The following is a 23,219-nucleotide window of genomic DNA, read 5'->3' as shown; positions in this document are numbered from 1 at the left end:
CTTACATCGAGCCATTATAGACAATTCTATGATACTTTTCTTTTTCCCCGAATGGTATCGTCATTAATGGTCAATTGCCCGTTGGCGAAATAAGAGAATTCCATTAGAGAAATTGACTCTATGTGATTTGTCATGATACGTGGAAACCATATTTCTACAACAACAGAGAAATTCAGTTATTAATTGTTTAGGCAGATGGTATTACTTCGTTACAAAGTTTATCTTTTTACAACTGAAACTATAGAATAGGGTTTGACGGTTCATTAGTAATAATGGGATATCTATAACAAGAAGATGTTATTACACCCATAAAGACTACGAGACTAACCAGGATATTTGGTGAACATTGGATGAAGCAGTTTTACCAGACTTAGAGGAGTTCCCTGAATATCATAGAAGAGAATAAAAAGAAAATTCAGGCGAAAAGACGGGAAAAAGATAGCAATGTTATATATATATATATATATATATATATATATATATATATATATATATATATATATATAGTATTTTCACAACACTCAACATAATGGTTGGCATTGCTAAAGATAAACGTAGCTTAAGGTCGACAAAAAGAGTTTAGTGTCTCCCAAAATGGCATTTACGGACGGAGGTAAGTCTTAGGTAATTTTTTAAAAGACGTAGCTGAGCATTTACGCAGCTGGGCGGGTTCTTTTTTTATTCTCTTATTTTCGGGTTTGGTCTATTCATGCCTCCTACTCCCTCTTAACCCCACTTCCCATTTTCTTCTGTTTCTATACCCTATTTCTTCCTCTCCCTATTTCTTCCTCCTTGTGATCCAACACAAAACAATTATTGATGGAATTCTATCCCACCCTTCTTGTACCAGAGCTTTCTGCAACATACACTCCCTCTGCCATATTTTCCTGCACCATGTCTTCCATGTCCCATACCTTCATGTACCATATACAGACTGTACCATACCTTCCTGCGCCACATACACACGGTACACATACCTTCCTGTCCCATACACCCTCTGTACCATACTATTCTTCACCATATTACTCCCTGTACTAACGCTCTATGTACACACAGACCACATATCATGTACATGTTCTTCAACTCATACCACACATTCCTAAACAGCACACCATCTACCCCAGACACAGCTCACACTCTCTCTACACCACACACCCTGTGTAGCACAGTACACCCTGTACTGCCAACCACGGTACTACACCCGCCCACTACCACGCCCATCCCCTGTACTGCCCACTGCAATCAGCCCACTGGGTCTAAATTCAGTGGCGGAGGAGGTAATAAATCTAACCGTAACAGACAGTAACATATTTCAAGTCTGAAAGGATTAAGGGTACCTTAACCTTGTTATGTTCCATCTGGTGGTTTACATCATGATATTGCTCACTGCAGGGAATATCAGGGGATTATCAGTGTAAAACTGTCTTAAAATACTTTTAAGATGAAACTATTGGGATAAAGAGCCAAGATTTTTTTACATAAAGGCATTTTCTGTTTAGAGGTTCTCTTTTCCTATAAGATGACTCACTTATTGGAGGAAGTTATCAATAGGTGAGGAGGAGGTATTGTGTTGGTCACCTGAGTGTTATACATACGTGAGGCTAGGCTTAAGGCAGGCAAGGAAGGTGATAACGTAGCTGTCTGAGTCATGATTACCTAAGGGAAACTGGTAACATGGTTACCCGACTCACAAATACCTTTCTCTCTCTCTCTCTCTCTCTCTTCTCTCTCTCTCTCTCTCTCTGCATGTATATATATCTGGCCTACGAGTATGATTATGGCTGCATAGCTGAGGGGAGAGCAAGTTGGGGTGCTGCATTTAGGGCAGGGCTGAGGCAAAAGAGATAAAGCACCTAGGATGGAAGTGGATCTTTGCGGCCTTTTAGGTGGAATGATGAATCCCATTTGACGGTCAGTGAGCTGGAAGAGTAAGTTGCCTTTGATGATATGTTTGGCAGGAGGATATTGAAAGTGAACGCCACCCAGAGCAAGGTTTTTTATTTTCAAGTGGAGAAGGGGAGGTTGCCGTGTAATATCATCCTCTTGAATACCATGCAAGCAAGAAGGACGACAAATTCATGGTGCATCGTGAGATCTGGTGAATGATGAGAGTGTTTAGAAGAAAAAAACGTAAAATGTGGTGAAGTTTGAGTTTCATGGCTTGTTCGTCCTAACTCATTTGTTAACCTGAATCATTATTTCATCCAGTTCCAGATGAGTAAGGCTAGGAAAGACTACTACAGATGGACTCCATCGTAGCTTAAGTGGAACTACAAGAATAGAGTGAGGTATGAAGGTTTGAGAATATATATGGAAGTGAGTTATGAAGATTTGGAAAAGCTGTGTGATATGAAGATGCCATTTTGTTAGACGTGTGTATTAGAGGTCTGTTGTGATACTGTTGTCATACAGGAGACATGGCAGGTGAGAAGTTGGTGGTGATATATCGACGTGTGGCTTAAGGTACATGATGCAGTAGCTAAACATGAGAGAGACGAAGGCTGTTAAAGGCTGAAAATGGTATCGTAAGATGATGTCGGAATCATGACTATTAGTCGAGTACGGTGAGGTCATGTGAGGTCGTGTGCGTTTGTGAGGGGAGAAGTGTGAATGCAAACCTAGTATTACCTGATGAATGAATGTATACAGTTAACGATCTATATCTTTGGTAGTGTTAGAGACTTTATCACCCTAGCACACCGGACGTAGGTTGTAGATATATACAACTAAAATGAGAAGCTACTGATATGCTGTCGATTCCCTCAGAGGTAAGGTCGTGGGATGTGGTAAGGGAAAAGTTACTTAGTGCATAGATAAGATAGATATAGCAGTCATTCCTCAAATGTATGATATCTATACTGCCACTGGAATCATTATGCATCGCAATATTCATCATCATCAATGCAATGCTACTGCAACCTCACAGCTATCGTCATTATCATCATTATCATCAATAACAGGAACCATTTCATCGCTAACAACCACTTCATGGCCGCTACAACCCAACCACTGTACCATCACGGCAACACCAGTATCACCATCATCGCCACACCACCACATCCACTACGCCACCACACCACAATGTACAACCACGCCACGCTGTAGCTGTGGCACGAACAATGACCCGCCAGGAAGAGAAGGAGAGAAAATTTCCAACATTCTTTCTGAAGTGAGTTGAGGATGTGTGTGTGTGTGTGTGTATGTGTCGCCAGGCGGTGAGTGTCGTGTCTATGGCCATGTTTCTGTAATGGAAGGCCTCTCTCTCTCTCTCTCTCTCTCTCTCTCTCTCTCTCTCTCTCTCTCTCCCCCAGGATATGATGTAAGACCTCTGCCCCCCTATCACCGCGATGCAGGGGGAGTGTGTGCGGGAGGTGTTACAAGACATCTATCTCCTTTATCACCGTAGAGCAGGCAAAGCTGAGGTAAAAAGAAGAAAAAGAACAGCGTGGGCGCATCTGAGAGGAAACCATTAGAAAGACATAGAAACTGTTAAGCAAAACAAAAAAAAAACCTGTTTGCAAAAAACTTGTAAACCATTCAGTGAAAACTCTTCAAGACCAGAGAAACTGCCTTGTAACGAGCGTGCAAATTGTTCCAGTTAAGACTGGAAACTGTTTAAAGTGATACGTCTTGCTACGGGTATGCTAACCTCCATTCTTATATATATATATATATATATATATATATATATATATATATATATATATATATATATATATATATATATATTCGTGGTCATTCTACGTCTATTCCTGGCGCTACCTGGCAACCATGTATAAGAAAAATATATACATAGGCATCGTTATTTTTCTTGAGATATCTTACATTTCACTTGCAATATATTTCGATATCGTTCGGTCAAGAAATGATACTACGACGTTTGATGAGCGTCCCATCTGGGTCAAGAGGGAAACATTATGAACAAGTAATGAAAGATTTCCCGTCAGATTCAGACGCGTGAGAGGATCGTTCAGCACTTGTACCCACAAGAGAGCCAGGGACACGGGAGCTCTCGCCTCCCTCCTCTGGTGCATGACAGCGCCTGTCGTACACACACACACACACACATGACAGCGCCTGTCGCACACACACACACACACACATGACAGCGCCTGTCGCACACACACACACACACACATGACAGCGCCTGTCGCACACACACACACACACACACATGACAGCGCCTGTCGCACACACACACACACACACACATGACAGCGCCTGTCGCACACACACACACACACACACACACATATGACAGCGCCTGTCGCACACACACACACACACACACACACACACACACACACACACGTCAAGGAGATAGAATGCACTTTTTTCTTTTTTGTTCAAATATTCATACGTGTTAAACTCGCTAAAATCACTCCACGAGCAAAAATGAATTTTTGACTGAAACTTAAAAAAGATATCCACGCTCTAAGCACAAAAAAGAATGTATATATATACATACTCGTCAAAAGCAAATTTAAGCTTGCTAAATGCCTTCATTCAGAGAAATGCTTGATAGGGAAACGTAAAGTTCATTCTGGCCTGTGTTTACCTTTCTTGGTAACTTCGTCAGCCGACACTCCACCATCTGAAAAGTCGAAACACTTGATGGTTCGTAATGAGGCAATTTTAGTTCCGTCTCTTTAAGGAAGAAATAAAAGGCACAGTTTCTTTACGGAAAAAGGTGAGACTTACCTTATATCTCGTACTGTAAGTTTTACTCTCATAAAGTACTTTTATTAAACTCCAGTTTTTAGCTTTGTTCTTTACATTTCATTTGGGTTCTTCATACCCGAAGCGTCTGAGTTCCACAACGTCATAACTGCCTCCCAAATAACGAAAGCTGTTTCCACGATCTATCTTGAGGGTCGGGACGGCTTAATCCACATTATCCTTCGATATATTGCCACGTTTTATCTTGATAAACATATCAGGACAAACTCGAGTCTATAATGGTTTATTCTGGAGTGAACTAAAGGTAACAACGTAATGTCTGGAGGGCCGATTTAGCATACAATTTGGCATCGTCTCGGTAATGGGACAATAGAATCGTCATAAGGTACTGGAGTGCCACAGACGGTGCCAGGGTAAGGTTAGGAAGGGCCAAGATAAGGTTTGGAGGAGAGTGCCAGGGTACAACCAGGAAGTAAGTGCCAGGGTAAGGTTTGGAGGAGAGTGCCAGGGTACAACCAGGAAGTAAGTGCCAGGGTAAGGTTTGGAGGAGAGTGCCAGGGTACAACCAGGAAGTAAGTTCTAGGATAAGGTTTGGAGGAGAGTGCCAGGGTACAACCAGGAAGTAAGTGCCAGGGTAAGGTTTGGAGGAGAGTGCCAGGGTACAGCCAGGAAGTAAGTGCCAGGGTAAGGTTTGGAGGAGAGTGCCAGGGTACAACCAGGAAGTAAGTGCCAGGGTAAGGTTTGGAGGAGAGTGCCAGGGTACAACCAGGAAGTAAGTGCCAGGGTAAGGTCAGGGGATAAGTGCCAGGATGAGTCAAGGAAGGTAGGGTTTCATCCCTTGCATACAACACAGCTCTCCTACAGGACGCTACCACAGTAATGGAGTGGGATGTAGGACTCGGATAGAGGCAGGATGGATATAAAGATGAGATTGATAGATCAACCGTGGAACTCTGAAGAATTACCGAGGATAATTATCCCGATTCAGTCAGCCACTGGGAAATCCAGAATTATCCAACTGTTCAGCTTTAAATCTGTTCAGAGTTCAAGAACAATGCGGGCATTTTCTCCAGCAGAAAGCGTGCACGACCTTGGATGAATGGCTCCTCTCACGCGAAATGCTGCAATTCTTCTCCGAACGGAACCACTGCCTGGGTCGAGGACGACTCACTCGCATTTCAGGCTTCAGTATAATGTTTCAGACTTCAGTATAATGGGAAAACTTAGTTCTTGTCTGGACGGTATTTTCTCTTAAAACAATCTGACATTTGAGTACTTTTAGCCATTGATTCATTTGGATGTACAGAGCCTCCAAGAGGAGTTATGTATTCATATTAATGTAAATATCATAACCAGAAATTCTGATACTGTTTCGTTTGCTGATGCGAACCTCAGAACAATACAATACGGGTTTTCTCTGGAACTAAATACACCATTCACGCACTTTAAAGTTTTTCATTTTTCGTTTCTTTTTTCTTACACTTGTCAACCAAGACTACATTGTCATCTCTAGAATATGTATGCTCTTTTTTCTTAAATATTGACTATGAAGCAACATCCAGCGAGCCAAGATACTTCTGAGTAATATATATATATATATATATATATATATATATATATATATATATATATATATATATATATATATATATATATATATATATATATATATATATATATATATATATATTGTAAAGGATCACAATTTTGCGCGTGATCAAGATATTCCTATGAGTCCACGGGGAAAAGGAAACACGAAAAGTTCCCAGGTGCACTTTCGTTTTGGACAATTACATGTTTACCAAATGGCGTCCTAGCTGCGTCTCTTCGATGTATATCAACTGACTGTTATATCTCTCTCTTGTGTCTCCCCTGATGATGTGATTATTACACGAAAGTGCACTTGGGAACTTTTCGTGTTTCATTTTACCCGTGGACTCATAGGAATATGTATATATATATATATATATATATATATATATATATATATATATATATATATATATATATATATGTATATATATATATATATATATATATATATATATATATATATATATATATATATATATATATATATATATATATATGTATATATATATAATCATTTGAATGTGTCATCATCACTTTGATGTCACTATTTTTTCCAAACACTATATTTTCCCAGCTTCCTCAAACAGTTTCAAAAATTGATGGCAGGAGTAAATAATTACTATAATATCAATGCAAGATTTTATAAAAAGTTGTCGTTCCCAATTATCGTTTCTTCCGCTCGTGTAACAACAAAAGACCACTCATTACTAACACTGACAGTGAAAGAAATTTGCATTAATTGTACCATCACAGTTGCTGGTGATGTAAATGAGAATTATATTGAACAATGTTCGCTATCCTGGTACGTGTGAAAATACCACAGACTCACCCCTACCAGGAATTATAAATTGCACCATTATCTTCCAAGGTTCCTGTTAATTCGACTAATTCACCTTCACCGGTACAAAGAAAACAGAAGAAAATCCGGTCTTAATGAGGCATGTAATAACACTAAAGATCATCCATGGAGAGAATTGTTGCTGTATGATTGAGGAAAAATGAGGCACCCAGGGAATCCTTACAATTGGAAACGATAGCAAAACAGTTTTTTTAATGATCTTACTTGAAGCTGAGGCTCTGAAGCAGGTGGCTCTGGCCTGGAGAGACTCACTGGAGTCTTGAGGCTTACAACAGTGCTGGCTTGATGGTGACCTGGCACTGTGTACAGGGCAGAAGGTGACCCAGTGCTGTAGTGAGCGGGAGGCGATCTAGCGATGTAGGTATAACGCAAAATAAGAAAAGAAAATGAACATAAAACTTAGAAGAAGGGAATACTAAGGAATAAAAGCCAGTGAAGAAGATAATGAAAAAGCGAAGATAGTCTACTGAAAATTAGGGATTAGAAGGTAAAATTGGTAATATAAAGAAGGAATTAATGGTGGGAGGGAAATAAGATAGTGAAATGATGTAACGTGTGAAGATATGACAGAAGATTACAGCGTGGGATCAATCGTGCAGAAGGGTAATCATTTCCAAAGATGAGGGAAATTACTGATCTTCCAACATCCGTCTTGCTAAGTAATCATTAACCAGACGGGGTTACGACCTCTTGGATGCTTATATAATAATGACGGTCGAAAGAGTTTCCTTTCTCTCACCCCGTCTCTCGCCTTCCTTCAGTTTTTCCCCATATACAGTCACCTTCCTCTTTTCTTTTTTACTTCTCTTCATTCCCTCTTTCTTGTATTTCTATTTTCTCTCTCCTCTACTCTTTTGTCTATGGGTTTAATTCCTGGTTTTGACTATTAAGATCCTGTATTTTCTTTTCCTTCTCTTTCAATGTTTTTGAATACATATAACTCGTTTTTGTTCATCATCTCTTCGGTGTGTGGTGTTGCCAGACTCCGCCTACGTGAGATTATACCGCGAGTGAAAAGTCACCTTTTGGCCACATGTATCACTGGAAGTGGACGCAAAAAAAAAGGAATTTATCGTCGAAGGTGCTTCTCATGTCAAAGGATTCCATTATTTACCTGATGTTGATTTTATAGTACCTCAAAGCCACACTGAAAAATTGTATGAGAATAATCGTACGTTAATTAACCTGCTTTTCCGCTTCTGAATGAAAGCGTTATCTTGCTTGTGAGCAGTGGACGGTGGAGAGGGAGCAGATAATGGTGAATAAAGGAACCAGTGACGAGATAACGCTTATCATGGCTTGACCCTCGTCCACCACGTCCTTTGTCCGTCCTCTCTCTCTCTCTCTCTCTCTCTCTCTCTCTCTCTCTCTCTCTCTCTCTCTCTCTCTCTCTCTCTCTCTCTCTCTCTCTCTCTCATACTGATAAGCTGAGTCGCGATCAGTCCCCCAATTACCACCAATCGTCAGGTGGGTTTTGTTTGATTTCATTCAGAGGCCAAAAATAGGACCATCCAGACCCTTCATTTGGTCCAGCGTCGTCACTCTACATATCTGAGAGTTGCTGGCGGGCCATTGTGAAGGTTGGGGGTCTGAGAGGTCAATGTTTACAGGTAGGATTAACAAGCTTAGACCTCCGTCCACCAGCCAGTAATATATATATACTGCTTCCTACAAGGGTCTTCTGAGATTATCAGACTAAAGTCGTGATTAAACCTTCCTCAGGTTAGGTTTAATCTTTCTCTGACCATGTGACATGATGATCGTGTCACTAGCTGTCTCAATCTTTTTCAAATTAGGATCAACAGCATAAATCCTCTTCATGTTTGGGCTTGTTGACTCAAACTTCAGGTTAGGATGAGCTGGATGAAGCTTCGTCAGCATTTAATGGCTTAATCTTCCTCAAGTTCGGATTAATTCCGTGATATTCCAGAAATAATCTAGGTGCATGCCAGTCTGGATATTCCCTCATTACTTCCCTTAAATCTGGGAATATCAAGTGAATATTCAAATTCTCATGGGACAATACTCCCAAAGCCTGCGTTATCTTCTGTCAATAGATTTTCTCAATAGACCCCCAACTTATACCACGAGTAACGTCACAGGTGGGAGAACCACGAACCCTCTGAATAAAGGCGCATCCTCGAACTGCAACACTGCATACTTCAGGAGTGGCTGGAGTCTGTCTGTTCCCAGAGAACTCATCCATTAGAGGTCATACGGACGTGGAGGGTAAAGCATTCTTGATACCTACAGCAGAGCCGGGGATTTGAGGAGCAATCTCTTTGATTAGTTGGCTTTGTATATATAAAGGCTTATCACTGCTGTCGGTGTGTAGGATGGACTGAGAGTTTACCAGTTTCTATATTTACCATGGCAACTTAGTGTGAATTTTCATATTAAGGGAACTCTACACTGCAACATCAGATGTCAACATCACTCTCGTGTATTCTGACAGATTTTGGTTTATTAAGTAGGATTCTTCGTGATCTGAAACTTGATGCTTTCTCCACTTGTGATCAGTATGTGTGCTGTACGAATATCACGTAAGACTAAAAAATACATTAGATTATAAAAAGGCCACACTGAAGGCAACCTTAGGGCGTGCATGGTCGAAAAGGTATTCAGGAATATTTGAATAATGTACAGGTAATCAGACAGATGGTTTATTTTGGCAAATATATTTGGAAGTTTGAGTTTACCATCTCGTTCATTTCAAGTCCCTCATGGAAAATCCTGGATAAACTGGAAAAGTTTCAACCAATTTATGCTTTCGTTTCGCATTCATGGAATAGATAGAGTTCTTACATAACTGAGTGGCAGGCGAATATAGAAACTCGGACCACAAACAAGAACCTCTGCCCACAGTGATTGGTTCAATGTTTCGACAGTGATGTGAATAACGAGTAGAGCCACTTTTTAAATCCCTCCCCCTCACTGAAATACTATCCCGTATTACGCTGGAACACTCAATCCAGCTCGAACTAAAAGAACCCTAGTGGTATACCCGACCCTCTCTGTACTTCAGTTCCAGCAGAGGGCTCTTCGTCATCATCATCAACAATCTCTACAAACTTCGACCATGACAGAGTTGATGACCAACGATGCAAGTAGTTGATGAAATGCTCAGACGCAGAAAGTTGATACAGAATTATCAATATTCGATTTAACTTCGTCTCACGCTCCAGGGGATGTTTCGTAGTTCTCTCCCGCCCCTGTGGCATCAACTTGAACAAAGGGGTAACACTGGCCGGTGGCGAGCGACCATCTTATGTGATAGGGAAAAAGGAGAGTGAAGGGTGAAGCAATACAGGGAAAGGTGGAAGACATGTGAACATGTTACACACTTCACATTCTCTTGGAAGGATGATACTAAGGATATCTCTGTATATGGTCGGGTATCCTATGATATCAACACCCATCCTATAGTCATTTGGTTCCTGTCATCGCTACTCAACCGAAATAGCACTTATAATAACCTGTAAAGCTACGGTAACGAGGTTGGCTCACTATTCGTAAGTTTCGCGACGAGTGGACCCACACTGAGGTGCCTCATGTCATGGTAGGCACTTATGATCAATGCCTCAGGTCATGGTAGGCACTTATGTTCAATGCCTCAGGTCATGGTAGGCACTTATAGTGAGTGCCTCTTGGTTCTCCGGCTGCTGACTGAACTGCTGCCCGAGGCAGTGTTAAGCCATACCAGGAAGCCAGGTAAAGGCTTGCCTGTAGATTGTCTCCAGCTCAAGCGAACGTTCCATTGCCTCTGTTGAAGGAAACATGTGATGCAGAAAGAGACGGAGAACAGAGCAGGTGGCAAATGGAACAGCTCATCACGGAGAAGCGAGAAGTGAGAGAGACATATATATATCTTAACTGATATCTAAGAAATAGGATGATAAAGAAAAAGCCAAAGCAGTAGTGAATAAAGTAGACCTATATAGCACCCTAATCTTTGAGTGTATATATATATATATATATATATATATATATATATATATATATATATATATATATATATATATATATATATATATATATATATATATATATATATATATATATATATATATATATATATATATATATATATTTATATATATATATATATACAAAGACACACACTTAAAGTAAGTGATGATGTCGATGCAGAAGACAAATAGAAGTTGAGGCAGTTGGAGGAGGAGGAGGAGGAGTAGAAAGAACCATAATAACGTAGAGGAAAGCAATGAGAGGAAACATCTGGTGAGCTGGGCGTGGCAGGTGTGTGCTGCAGATGGTAACTCAGTCAGGACGGCGGTGGAGCACCTGACTCTCCCCCTCACCAGCTGTTGTACCCACCGTGTAGCTGCTGCCTCAGGGTGAACTCTGGTATGTGATAAATTGTCCTTACCGTCAACCAATTCCATTTTTCGTACTTTTATTACCCCCATGAATTCCCTTTTGTTTCTCACTCAGTTTTTAAAAGCTATATGAACGTGAATTATACTCAACGCTCAACATTACCATCTTTTGTGATAGACACTCTTTTTCTAAAGACCTCAACAGACCCCAGTGGTCTCCTGCAACAGACAGCCCTAACAGGACGGCAATGGTCTACTATCACAGACATCCCCAACAGAGCTTAGTGGCCTAATATCATAAAGAGACTCGACAGGCCCCTTTACCACACCACCACCACCGTACCACCATCACCACAAATTGTACCACACCTCCACACCACCACACCATCAACACCACCATACCATCACACAGCCTCATTCTACCAGGTAGACTTTTACAGCCCAATTTCTGAGGCTTTGGCCTTCACCTTCACAGTCCATAAACAGAACGAACGCACGAAACAAAAATTCTTTTTTCTCTGAAGTGAGCGGAAGGTGTGTGAGAGATACTGGGGTGCAGAGAGAGAGACGTCTCTAGACCTCGTACGTCTCTCCATTTCCTGCAGGTATGGATACTGACTCCGAGCTCCACTCTCCTATTTTCCTATTTGCCTGAAAATGCGATGCCAAGGCACTCTCCCTTATGAGTGACCAGTGTTGTGATGTGAAAGGCTTCTCTCTCCCCTTCCACTACAACAGGGCCAGGGTAGTGACGGGAGGGGTATCTCTCCTCTCCCACTACAAATGAGGGACGTGGGTTTCTCTCTTGTTGGACGTAACCTAAGGGAGATCATTAGGCCAGTGAACGCGGCGCGGGGAGTTCCATTCTCCCTATCCCACCTCTGAGAAGATCTATAGTTAAGATTCTTACCACATCTCACCACAGACCAGAGGTATGGTGTGGAAACTCTCTCTTCTCTCCTCTCACAATCAGTGAGAGAGGAAACATATATCATTTCTCCATTCCTAAGTCAGCGTCACCTAATATCAAATGGAGGATTTGTCTAATCTCACTCTCATCAAGTGTTACGGATTCCCCCTCATAATACCATGGCTTGAATTAGCCATACATACTGATAAATAACTTCAGGCTTTTCAGAAAGTTTTGTTAGCTCGTTAGCATTCCGTACTGCAATGAGCAAGCTCACAGTTGCTCCAAGGGAGAAACTTCGTAATACATCAGTAAAACGAAGAACGGTTGAACGCTGAGTAGCCGACCAACACAGCTGGGTTCGCCTCTCCATTGAATAATGAATACACTTACAACATTTAGAAGGAGTTAAAGTTATTCTCCCTAACAAGAGCAACTGGAAGCTACTGCAGAGCAAGCGTTTTGTATCGTCCAGGGAAAACCACAGACGTGGAAACCAACAAATGCTCAAGATTTTCCGTAAGTACTGCAAATGACATTTGTAAATGCTCTTTGATTCTATCCTGAATTTACGCCTTTAGATGCAACATTCCTCGGTAAAATTTGCTTAGGTTTCAACTGAGTGACAAGCATTGTTGTCATGTAAAGGAGTACTCAGTAGCTTGTGGCCGACACTAACAAAGTGTCTATAAGCTATCACTTTACCCAACCCTGAAATCTCAATAGTATATCATTGACACATTATCCTTTCTTGGTTTATGGGTCATTAAAACTCGACCCTCATATCTCTCTCCTACAGAATAAAGTAAGGAGTCTAATTCCTCTGAAAGAAACGCAAACAATAAGAAAGATTCGTAAATACGAGTATATCTCTCTGAAAAATATACAGCGTAAACTAAAAAGTTATACCTACAAAATGGCTGAAATAAATTTTCTTAATACGTCCTGGTCCCAGAGAAGATTAAATAAAACGTATAAACTTTTCTGAGACTTAGAATACAAATTGGCTGCAGGAGGAGGTCAAGATGGTAGGTGAAGTACTTGGGTCTCCTTGGAAGGTTATGGAAAGTTATCACAGGCAGAGAAAAGTTATTTTCAACAAGAGTACAGCTTCCTGTAGCGGACGTGAGAGCGAGGGACTTGAAGGGATTATTTGCAGGATAGTGTGACGTGAAAGCGAGTGCGTTAGTAGTCACATCTTTGTCTCTTGTCTCATTCAAATGTAGAGCAGAGTATATAGACACGTATACTGATGAGCGAGTTGAATTAATAAATGCTGAGATGTAGTGGGGTTCAAGTGAGGTGATGTGTTTGGGTAAGAGAAGTCTAATGTTGGCACACGATCTCCTCTCACTAAGGGTTTGACGCTGTAAGCTTGGAATTGAAACCTTTTTTCTTGTAGTTTGCAATGGGTAGCATCCTTGTTGTTTTGATAACATCTCAGTACAGAGCTATGGTTTCGATTCCCAAGTAAATGTTGACCCATTGGCCGGGGGTCTAGTTGACTACCCTAAAGAGTAATGAGCTTAATGACTCTAGTTATTACATGCCAACCTTGAACCAGCTTGACCACAGAGGAGAGAGCAAATGCTTCACATGATCATTAGGAGTTCACCAAGATGAGCCCAGATGTAAGAGGTAGTTCCTTTGTCTCCTAAGGGTGCGTGGTGCATCGTTAGGTCAGTGAATCAGTGAGCGGTTGCGCAGGGGGAAATATTTTACGTTCACAGTGGTCTGGTGGTAAGGTTATCTGGCTGTCACATACAAACCTCCAACAGCAAGGATCGAACCCGGGACCCCTGTGCAACAGGAGGGAGCGCTACCGCTGGGCTATGATGGCCCCTAATAGGAAAATGACTATTCGACTACTATGTACTCGAATACGCTTCGTCTTACGTTGGTGAGCAACGGGGTCTACACTGGTCATTTCCCATCAGGCTTACACAGCCAGCAGATAGCATTTTATCGAACCTAACTGTGCAACGCGGAGGTATATGAATATGAACAAAGAGCAAATAAATGCGCACCTTAATAGAACATACAAACCTACAACAGCCAGGATGCACTTTGTTCGTATTCATATATCTTCGCGTATATGGCTGATGAGGAAAGTATTGATATCATAACACACCACAAGAGTCCCTCCGTCACCACCTTACCAGATGCCGCTATAACTTGTTTACTCAACACCCCGGACGCCTCTCTCGCCGCTAAGTGCCCGCCAACACCATTAATTTCACTCACCATTAAACCCTGTAGATGGTACATTTGTCGGAGTCGGTGGTGGTTGGGTTCACGAGGTAATCAGAACATGATCTGTCTTCATTTTATCTCAATTTCTGGTGTAGTCTAAGATCTCTCGCAATGTCTCGGATAACTTTGTGATTGTAGATCCGCTGCAGATAATGTCGGCTGCTGGTAATTATCCTTGTAACTGGCACAGTTTATATAATCATTCAACCGACTTAATCCCTAATGGTGCCTAGTTATGAGACCTTTGAATTTCCTTAAATACAGAGCGCAATAATATACCAAACCACCAGCGTAGGTGATTTATGCTGGAACTCTTTAATTACACAACTACACAATGAGCTGTAATGCTCGATTATGAATATTTCATTCCACCGGCGTCGGACGATGTAAAGCAAGAGCGAAATGATAACAGCAATGATAGCAAGATAATGATATATGTATATATATATATATATATATATATATATATATATATATATATATATATATATATATATATATATATATATATATATATATAGGAAGTTAAATCAGAATTAAATGGGATATCAAAGAGAACTAAAGGTTTAAGGTGTAAGACCATGAATGTCTGTGTGTGTGTGTGTGTGTGTGTATACGTGGGTGTAGGTTTGTGTCGACAACACCAGCATATGTCCAGCTTACAGGCCGACGAGACTCTCCTCTGCTCTTTTAGTCGAGTTTTCGGATGAGGAAAACAACCACTGTTGAACTAGGTTCGACGTATGTAACGAGAACTGGTCTTTGAACGGTTAATCTTCGGTGTAAAATACAATGCCAAAAAAAAAGGAGGAAAGTGTGGAGCGTCATTGTAATACAAAAAGCGGCAACATTTGCACTTCACAAGGGAGATTGGAAGGGTCAAAAATTCAAGGAATACAAAACAAAGGAAAAAGCCTCGAGTGGCTTTGATCATCCTGTAGGGAAAGATTTGAAAAGGTCAGGGAAATCGCGTATTTCAGGTCGAGGTTAGAACATGTTACGGACAGGTTGAAACTCTTGCATTTAGAACGTCAGTTCTATGACTGCGCTGACGATAGGGTTAGAGAAATGTATTTAGAAGAGAGAACTATGATCACACACACACACACACACACACACACACACACACACACACACACTTCCACCCGTGACTGGAGCCTTTAATACAAAAGTGAGGGTACTTCAAAATGTTCGCTCCTATTTCAGATGAAATTTCTGCACACGTGTGATTTATCAAGGGACCAACAGGTTTCATATTGAAAGATCACGTCTCATTAACTCTCGTCGCGTTTGGCTGTTACCTAATGTACTCGCCAGTTGACCAGCAGTCATGCAAACCTTCGGGAGTACAGATCATATGAACCTTTTGGAATTTGCATTTTAGACATTTCTGACAATCTTTCGTGTTGACAGGTCACCCATGTGACCTGGAACTCTTCTAGGTCCATTATCCGTGGAGTTATAAAGAAGTTGTCATGTTATACAGCAAGGTGTACTGTGTTATACAGCAGGTGTACTATGTTATACAGCGGGGTGTGCTATGTTATACAGCGGGGTGTACTATGTTATACAGCGGGGTGTGCTATGTTATACAGCGGGGTGTACTATGTTATACAGCGGGGTGTGCTATGTTATACAGAAGAGTTATGTTATGCTTCTGGTCGAATGTATGTCTATAGCAGGTTATGCTATGTTAATCAGCAGGTGTACTGCATCGCACAACAAGGCTTGCTAAGCTGTAGAGGAGTGTGCTATGTTATTCAGGAAGGACGTTTTATGTTTTACAGTTGTTGTGGGATACGTTACACAGGAAAGGTGTACTGTGTTACATAGTAGCGTGTACTGTGTAATTCATCAGGGTGAAGTGTACAAAATCTTGATAAATATATCGCAAGAAAAAGTCTGAAAATTAGATAATATTGTATGTTTCCAGGAAATACGTTCATCAGAAATGAATATTTCTGATTTGAATACATCAGAAATACATATGTCTTGTGTGAAATAGATACACCAGAAATACATTTTTCTAATGCAGAATAAATGAAGTATATGTTGATAACCCACATCCTTGGCGCCATCCTTCTTGCCCCTGTCTGTTACGAGCCTCCCTTGAATCCTATAGGGATTCGAGAGGATAAATTGGTTCCTTCTTTCCCTCCACTGCCTGACGATCGAGGGTCATTTACATCTCTATTGACAGAGTCTTGACAGAGTCTCCCGGGCTGTGGTCCTAAGATCCTCTGCTGCGCCCGTGGGGCGACGAGCGTGATTGGAGCAGCTGATAATGAAGCCAAGCAACGTCTTATCACACTGGATGGCGTCTAGGGGTTAGAATGAGGGGCGTCCAGGGGTCTGTCACGGTTCTCGATATGGAGAAGTATTCTCGCCATCATCTCTCGTGAAAGAATTAGGCCCGTACGAGATTATTTTGAGTCGGGTATACTTAAGTTTCAGAGACAGTGAAACACGAGAGTAAGACTTGTTATAGAGTCCAGCGAGAGAAACTTTATGGTTTCTTTCACGGCAGACATGAGCTACCTTCCTGATCTATATAGGATAGTGACTACCTGGCCCCTACTGGAGGATACCATTCTGTGCTGTGTTTGATAGTAGTCCTGCAGGATAAAGTTAATGTAACTTTACGACATCCTGTTCCCTTGGCGACAGGACACGGCCAAGGATATCTAATGAAACCTGAAGGAGTCTTTGCTTTTCTCGCTGCTGAGGTAATCAGGATATACAGCACGAGAGAACTTATTAAGGTGGCTCAAGACACAGCCAAGGTAACAAATGATATTAGATGCAGATAATTAGCTTTGGATTCAGCTTCTTTTGTTTGACTGTTGACTTTCCTAGACTTTCATACCGTCTATTATGAAGACGGATGCCACATTCCCATATAATCGCAGTTTTCTAGAGATAATGTGACAAAACTCTTGAACTGGTCTACTGGCTCGAGAGAACCATCTTGCCTTATTTCAGTTTTTATCTTACACTTCAACGCGTCTTTGGTGAACGGTATATCCTTTGTGAGGAAAGGAAAAGACGTTAAGATATCACACACACGGAAAATATGTTTGTTAATGTACACACCTCAGAGACGAGTCTTCAAGTACTGAGTACACAGAGGCTGTTTGATTAAGATTACGTAAGATGTAAACAGCATCTCTTGAAAGAGAGAAATGCAAAGAAATACACAGGAGCTGAGGAACAGAACATAAACATTAGACTGGAAAAGCCACGACGCAAAGATGATTTAGTGGTGGACACCTGAGACGTCAGGTAGTGTGAGGCTCATGGAAATTGGAGCTAAGGATGGCAGGGGGTGAGGAAATGACGTAGGGGGGAGGGCGGAGCTTAGCCACCCAGCAACGGGAGAGACTGGGAGGTTAGGGGAAAACTTTGGACGATGGGGAGAAAGAGATCTAGCCTCACTACATGTATAGGAGTGATAGGGAGGTTTGTTTGTCTGTGGCGACCAGAACACATGTACTACGCTACACAGACCTACTGTACTGCAGATACACTCAGCCACCTTTCGTCTGTTCACGAAAGGCACCAACACATTCAACATTGTACATGTCAACTACCATCACATGCCACACTAACCACACACAACCACAACCCTCCACCAGCACACAAACACACAACAACCACAATGCTCCACCAGCGCTGAAAAAAAAAAACACAACCACAACCACACCCTACACCTCCACAAGTGTCAGCCAAGAGCCTGGCAACTCACTGTAAGTTGCCTCATTGGCGAAGTTCAGCGCCCTTGGAACAGAGACTTTGATCGTTAACTTCCAAGACTCGATCTTGTGAGCAGGTCTGTCTTCAACACTGTTACCCAGACGTTTGCTTCCTCGTCGCCTCCTGATACGATGTCGGAACTACGGCAGAAGAAGCTGTTTGTTGTGAGCTTTTGATTGTGTTGTATGAATTTTTAGGGGGACGTTGTTTTCCGTTGTCGAATTTGAAGAGTGGCGGCGCCACATTTGTATCTGAGATTTTTCTGATTGAATCATCGTGACTCTCTCTCTCTCTCTCTCTCTCTCTCTCTCTCTCTCTCTCTCTCTCTCTCTCTCTCTCTCTCTCTCTCTCTCTCTCTCTCTCTCTCTCTCTCTCAAAACTATACTCTCGTAATTCTGAACCTGGTGTATCAAAAAAGAAATGAGGGATTCCAGTTTTACGCATCCAGTCCGGGAAGTATGAAGGAAATAACACAAGCAGTTTGTTCATGAAAACAAGGGCAAAACAAGAAAAGTAAAGAAACAGATAGGAAGAAAATAAATGAAATTCCATCCCGCCTCCACCCTGACGGAAAGAGTGAAAAATCGCCTCGAATTGTCCCTGAGGAGAGGGATTTTCCATTGAAATCCCTCCCCCTCCCTCCGTCCACCCTTCCCCTTCTCCCTTGGGACATCTGACCAGGGATGTGCAGCATCTGACCCTCCGGAAGTGTACGTCACTGTGCGTCCATCACCAGCTGGTGTGTGTGTGTGTGTGTGTGTGTGTGTGTGTGTGTGTGTGTGTGTGTGTGTGTGTAGCATGAGCTCTGGTACTTCCCTCCCACAGTCTGTCATGCCGACGTTGTGGGCAGACTGACTCTGCCTGTCTGACTGCGCTTGACCTCCTCCTGGACCTGTGTTCTGTGAAGGCACGAGACAGCTGGGGATTTTGTCCTGCTATCATACGATATCCTGCTATCATACGGTATCCTGCAATCATACGGTATCCTGCTATCATACGGTATACGAGACATACTCTCGAAAAGGCGAGGACGATGGTTCCAAGTGTTGGATGATTAGGTATGAATAAACAAGACGTTGGGTCAGGTGTCGAAGTATCGATCCTCCACAGTCAGCTGCCTGTGGCTACGTGAGTGTCCTTGACACTAAGATCCTTGTCAAGGAGAAAGATTAATCCAGAATTTCCGGTACAGAACAGTTTTTTTTTTCTCTTATCTTCTTATCTGTGTTCTTTTTCTACAGTAATCCTTGTTCTCTGCTGATACTCCTTTATCATCTTCCTCCTTTGAGAACTTAGAGATGTTATCCTTCACGTTTTACCAGTTATGGTGCCAACAGGCAAAACACAGAAACGAATCATATGAAAACAGATCCAAATACCAAAGGAGAGTTCGTGCACAGAGGTCTTGACTGAAGTAATTAGGTCGAGTGACCATTAATCTGTGGTTTTTTACCGACGTTTCAAAATCATAGTTGATGTCATTACTGCCTTTAAGATAAAGTTTCAGACACTTTGAACACAACAGGCACTTACAACAGTTAACACCCGAGAATGTGTGTCAAAAGAGGAGGAAGTGGCGGCTTCACATCACGCTAGGAGGAAGGAACTGTGTTTTCATTCTCGCCTTCTTCTGTTCTCTTCGAAAACCATTTGTCGTCATGGATGTCATAACCTGAGAAAAATTGATGATATGAACATGCGATTTGAAGTATGTCTAGTGAGAAAGCGAGTAAGTAAATAACAGGAAGGTAATGATTGCTTCGCCTGTGTTGCTGTCGACATTGAGGGAAGAATGTGGGTCATGGGTCACTGATGGTGATCGTGACAATATCTCTTGTCCTGATTTAGCTCCTCACTCAACCCAGCAACTGTGTGAGAGAAGAACCATTGCCACTGATTACAGTCACCTGGTGTAACCCTATAATCCACCCTGTAAATCTTCGAAGAAAAAGATGTCCGGAAGGTTGTAACTCACACTGGATATTCATTAGATTTCTTGCTTTATGGTTGTGTCCTATGAAGTAATCTCCGTTTCTTCGGTTTAAGTTTCTGTTATTCAGAATAAAATTGATATCCATCGTTGGATTTAGAATGCTTCCGGGCGAGCATTATGACATTACAAGAGATTGAAGAAACAAAACTTAGCCAAACAAAACCTTAGAAATATAGTTAATGATTTGTCAAACTGAAAAAGATCCGTGATTTATCTATAATGTTTTAGGAATAAAGTTCTCATTCGTGGTGTTGATTCTATATCTCAGGCTGTATAGTATTGATTGTATAATGAAACAAAATCAAAACGAAGCATCCAAGTTTATAGCATCATCTGTGGTGATGGTTATAATGACTTATGGCTAATTATGAACCTACATCGCTCACGCGAGAAACAGTGAATGTATATATATATATATATATATATATATATATATATATATATATATATATATATATATATATATATATATATATATATAGGTATTGTATATGAAACGGGATCATCCTTTATGAGGCTAATTCATGCCATATGAAATGAAATCGTTCTGTAAAGGGTTGAATCACGTAGTACGAGACTGAATCACTTTGTATGAAAGTGAATCAGCTCTTTACGAAGTGGCTGATTACAACCAACAACTGGTGATCCAAAAATATAAAAGCAAGCTACAAGTCTGGTCCCCTGGTACTGTCAACGGAAGACCCGTATTTTACTCCAAATAGCGAAATACTTTTAGTTTTAGTACGTGTAACCGTAGAATGATGGATCATCCGGGTGGGTGTGGGGGAATGAAACACATGGGTCGAAACACATGGATCATTCTGCAACCCATGACAGTTTCACCTGATACCCGGCCTTTGAAATAGCACATATGTTGTCCATGTTGTCAGGTACTGCTGCTGTAAACCATATATGTATATATATATATATATATATATATATATATATATATATATATATATATATATATATATATATATATATATATATATATATAATGTTACATCGGACGTGATCTACTGTTCTTGAACACAGAGGCAAATATACTTTTCAGATGTGCTATTGATACGTAATTCTAGTTAATTTCCATTCAATGACAGGGAAAAGGTAATTACATTTGCAGGTTCAGTTGTTTCAGACGAGTGACTGGTTAGCGAGACAGATAGACACAAACAGACAGACAGACGGACACAGAGACAGGCACACAGGCAGAAGAATAAACAGACAGACATAAAGACAGACAAAAAAGTAAGAATAGAGAAAAAGACAAAGGAGAATGAGACACAGAAAATGAAAAAAACATACTGAAAAGTATGAAATGTTTTAGAAAAAAATCACCATTTGACGTCATGTTATAAAGAGTATAATAGAAAAGGTAAATGTTTATTCATTCCAGTGATTGTTTTTTCGTTCCGTCGGAAAAAAGAGACAGAGGACATCGCTTCCACACACACACACACACCCACACACACATACACACACACACACACACACACACTCCTTCTATTACACTACCAACTTTCCATATTTTCCATCGTATTCTCTTTGTCTTCATTGTCCCATACATGAGGACGAGTTCTGTCATTTCCAGGGTTCAATTTTGTACATTTACGTCTTCATTGCCCATACATGAGGACGAGTTCTGTCATTTACAGTGTTTAATTTTGTATATTCTGTGTGTGTGTATCCTCCTGTCCTGTTCTTAAAATCCTTGCAAGAAGGATGTCTTGGTGGAGTTTACCACACATTTAGACTACACTGAGGAACAGCTGGTCTTTTGATCTGGTCGGGATGGTTCGCCCGTACGTGCCTCCGTGCCCTGAGGGCCGGCTGGTTGGCCTGCTTGTTTCTGACGTCTTGACAAGTTTTATAGACCCAGAGAAACTTCAGACCAGCGTCGAGACAGAGGTTCTATTTCTATCTTCTCTGTGATCTGTGAAGGCTTAGATCTCCTGTTTGATAGCCATGTGTGGGTCTGAAGGTTTCTGAAACTCTTCATTCAAGGATTTTGAGCGTTCAAATGCTATGTGGGCTCCATGAAAAGCAATCCTTGAGCAAAAAGATGAAATATATATATATATTTATATATATATATATATATATATATATATATATATATATATATATATATATATATATATATATATATATATATATATATTTATACACTGTTTTATTGTTCTATAACAAAATAAATTTTTAATCAATTTAATGAGAGAACCTAGAAAATAAAATGAATTCCTGAATTTTAGAAGAATATTTCGAATTACCAGACGAGTCGTGAGAATATATTTCTGAGATACAAGTAAAAAAAAATCGTTTCATTTAGGCGGAACTTAAAGGCAAAGTATAAAATAGTCCCTCCCGGATATCTTTTTTTTTTCTCATAGAGTATGAAAGGGAAATGAGAATAACAAAAGCCTCACATGTCTGGCAGTAATTTCAAGTTGTTTTATCTGAAGCGAATATCAAAGGTTTGCCTTTCGCTAATGAAGCGGCGAAGATTACGGGGAAAAAATATGTGACTCTAAAAATCTCAAACTTTCCTTTCAGCTTTGGTGCTATGTAGCAGTGGTGGGGAAGGGACACCAGTGTCATACCGTAGCAGAGTGGGGGAGGTAGAGGGGGAAGCTGTCAGTGTCACAAGCTGGGGATGGTAACGGTGTCACAAGCTGGGGATGGTAACGGTGTCATGGAAGGGGGAGTGTCACAACCTGGGGCTCTGGGCAGTGTCACAACCTTGAGTTGGGGGGCAGTGTCACAACCTTGAGTTGGAGGCAGTACCACAGCCTTAAGTTGGGGACAGTAGATAGAGAATTACTTTTTGGCTCAACATGC

The sequence above is a fragment of the Panulirus ornatus genome, chromosome 58, assembly GCF_036320965.1.
Source record: "Panulirus ornatus isolate Po-2019 chromosome 58, ASM3632096v1, whole genome shotgun sequence".
Taxonomy (NCBI): Eukaryota; Metazoa; Arthropoda; class Malacostraca; order Decapoda; family Palinuridae; genus Panulirus; species Panulirus ornatus.
Note: the sequence above shows the minus strand (reverse complement) of the source record.